This window comes from Apis dorsata, unplaced genomic scaffold, assembly GCF_000469605.1.
Source record: "Apis dorsata unplaced genomic scaffold, Apis dorsata 1.3 scaffold_631, whole genome shotgun sequence".
NCBI lineage: Eukaryota > Metazoa > Arthropoda > Insecta > Hymenoptera > Apidae > Apis > Apis dorsata.
This window is the reverse complement of record NW_006263826.1, coordinates 1,047,679-1,051,651: the sequence shown is the minus strand read 5'-3', so window position 1 is coordinate 1,051,651 and position 3,973 is coordinate 1,047,679.

Below are 3,973 nucleotides of genomic sequence, written 5' to 3'. Positions count from 1 at the left end.
AAAAAAAAAAAAAAGAAAAAAGAAAAAGAAATAAATAAATAAGATAAAATCCAAAACAAAGACGTTTCATTTGATAATGGTTCTCGAAATAATTCCGAGACGCGACGATGATATAAACAATTATAAATTGTTAAAAGTCAATTCGGCTACGCCTCGAATGGCTGCATTCTTGTACGACAAATATATACGACAATTAAATATTAAAAAAAAAAAAAAAAAAAAGAAATGAAGAAAGAAGATATAAGAATAAATAAGTAAAAAAAAAAATAAAAATTCTGCTCGCATTTTGACCGAATTCGAAGTATGCAGCTTTTGTGACGGTGAAGACGTGTCTGAAACCATTATGAAAACTTAAAAAGATTCCGTACAATTTGTTACATTGCAGAACATGACCTAATCCCGCGTTCACATGGCATTCACGAAAGCCAAACAGCAATATTAGGTGTATATATATATATCTTGTAACTACGACGCGTGTATATATATTCGTACATACACATATATATATATATATATAGAAGCAAGGATGAAAAATGACGCGTGATTCGTGTCAACGCGTTTGCAACGAGAAAAAAGAGAGAGAAAGAAAAAAAAAATAAAAATAAAAAAAGAATTAGCATGCTATTTATTCTTTCTTTTCGATTTAATTCTTTCTCGGTTTTCGGCGCAGCGTTCCATCTCGAACAAAATTTCCCAAAGTCGAGCAAGCAATAACATTCGCATCCACACACACGCATACACAAACGGACAAACGGATCGATAAAAAAACAGTTTATATTCGTGGTCACGGCAGAACCTGATGTGTCACTTTTTTCACATTGAAATTGAGATATATGCTTTTTCACGTGTCATTATTTTGCAAAAAAAAATATGATCTTTTTATTATTTGTGGTTTAAAAATATAGAACAAGAAAGACAGGTTGTATTTTTTTTAAACATAACAACTTTTTACAACTAAAAAAAAAAAATATAATAAATATCAAATTTTACACTTTGATCACAGATATAAAATATATATGTATATGTTATATTTATGTTGCTGTCGCCTCGAGAAAGAATTGTGAATAAAATACACAATTTATGAAGGACAATCAAAGATGGAAAGTACTGATCTCATGAATAGAAAAAAAATCGCGATTAATCGAATAAGCCTCTGAATAAATATATATATATATATATTTCGTTAGCTTAAGCGGACATATCTAGACGAACTGATGCGAGAAGAGCTTTTAATATTGTTAATAATATTATTTATCCAAGCCGCGATTCCCCCTCATGTACATTAAACATGAAACGGAATCTCGACGATCCAAAACAAACACGGCTGATCTAGGCGAAACGCGTTTACTTTTCTTTACTTTTATCGACAAAAAAAAAAATTTTTGCAAATTAAATCAAATCAAAAAAATCGCTTTTTAATCGTTATTGAAATAAATAAATAAATAAATAAATAATATTCGGTCCACACTTCGCGCGATGCACTTTAAATTTGTGGGATTAATAGAGGGACAATATGGATTAAACGGAATTACGGATCGTCGAGACCGAGTATATCCGACTGATCCGCGACGATTCGAAATGAGAATAAATGAAGAAAAAAAAAAAAAAAAAAAAAAAAACGAAGGGAACATGGGCAACCGCGCTGACAGGGATATCTATGCGTGTAAATATTATAAATATTAAATAGGGCTGATTAAAAAAAAAAAAAAAAATGAAAGAGAGTATGTAAGAGTATGTCTGTGTATTTGTGTATGCGTGAAAAAACGAAAAGAGAGCGTACAAGAAAGATACAGAAATAGTTCTAATTTCACGATGCTATCGAGAAGAAGGCAAAAGATATATGAAAAAAAAAAAAAAAAAAAAATTATCGAACAGTTTACGAGAGGACATTGTTAATTAGGTTTTAGCGGCGGTGACGATATAGCTGGCTCTATCGTAGTTTCTATACACTTTAAAACGAATGTGAAAGTTTAACATGCTGTTGAAACGTTTGCGACAGGTGACGCGCGTCGATCGAATATTATCGTCGGGAACGATGCGTTTTGCTTCTTTTTAACGTTGTTTGTCCGGTCGATCGACCCGCGATTCCGAGCCATACCCGTTACATTTGTTGTATTCGCGAAAATTGATCTCGGAAAAAAAAAATCTTATTTTTTTGTTTTCCTAAAAAAAAAAAAAAAAAAAAAAAAATTAATGAAAAATTCAAATTTTAATATCGAATATTGGAATCGTGGAAAAATTTGCTTGCTCTTGTTCACTAACCTTGGAAGCTCGTTTTTCTCGCGCACGTGTCCTCGTCCCCCTCGTGGAACGGCTCCATTGGTGACTATAAGTCGATCATTAAAGATTCGATAAACTGTTGCATCGAAAATATCGAAGACTGACGACATTCAACCTCCTCGAAAAACCATATCGGTTCCATTACATTCCCCAATTTACATTCCATTTTCCAAATGGTATTCCGCAAGATCCGAGAAACATTCCAGGAGAGCATTCGCAACAAATCAAGTTTTGAAACGATGAAACTCGAACGAAAATGTCACGAAATATCGAGATGGACGAATCGACTTATTGGTCCGCTATATTGGAGTCGTTGGATCAGCGTGGATCGATCCGCGTCTCTAACAATTGCGACACAAGCGCTTTTCTCCAACACGTTTGTTTCCAAAGCACGCACGAACGTCTTAATCGATTTATCGATAGAGAATCGAAAAAAGTCGAAAATGGCGGAGATAAAGAAATGCGATTGATGTCGAAACGCCGACAAAGCGGGTCATTGTCGGATGTGATGCTGCGAGAACGGACAACGCGATAAAAGAAGATATGATAAACATGTGATATTACGATTTTTTATATATCAGCTACTTTGCAATAATGGATTATCGCCGTGCTCGAGTAGAGAGCGTCGCGACAGGGGTCGTTGTCGTCGTCGTCATCGTCGTCGACTTTCATTCGTCAACGACGCGTTTATGCACTCGTAACGTTACTGCGTCTTTATTTCTTTGTAAAACTTTTGCTTCGTAAAACATAAAAAAACTTAAAATAGATTTTTCCGATTTCGGAAAGAAACGAAACAAATGGAAGCCATTTTTGCTCTGAAATTAATCTCTTAATCTTTTTTTCTAAAATTAAAATTAAAAAAAAAAAACGATGCAAGCGAGAATACATCTTTTTTATTGAAAAAGAAAGATAAAAAAAGAAAAGGAAAAAAAAAATTACGACGACGACTATGATCGTAGCGACGATCGAAGAAGCCGTGATCGAAATTTTTGTGAAAATAATTAAGAGAATCTATATAATAGCTATCCGGCGAAAAATAAAGAAATAAAGAAATATATATATATATTTATTAAATATATACATATTATTAAATATATATTATTAAATATATATATTATGATTATTAATATGATCATTATTATGATTATTATTAGAACAAAAGAAAGATGAGGGGGGTAAAAACATTTTTGCTATAACACTTCGTCCATTTTTCTATATGGGCAATTCGTTGCACTGTAATCAAGTCCTCGGCCTTGTAAATTCTGTCCTTGTTATTTCCGAAAATTACTCTTTGATGATCGAACGCCACAAAGAATCGATCCAATTTGTTCTTGAATATTTTGAAAAAAATTTTATTTGATGAATTGATGAATTTTTATATTTTATTTTAATTTTAAATAATAGAAATTAAAATAACAAACATAACCTTTCTTGATTATTATGGAATAAAACTTCGTTTCTTTTATAAATCGGGAATTTGTTTATCGTTGTTTCGTGAAAAACACGTTTGTCTTATAAAAAACAATGACAGATCGTCGCATTTAAAATCTTAAAAATTTTATTTTCCAATTTTTTTTATTAGCAATTCCATTTTTTTATTTATTAAAACAATATTAAAATATCAATGATTAATTTATTAAATTTATAATCATTAAAAAAAATTATATAAAAATACGATACGATAGGATCGATC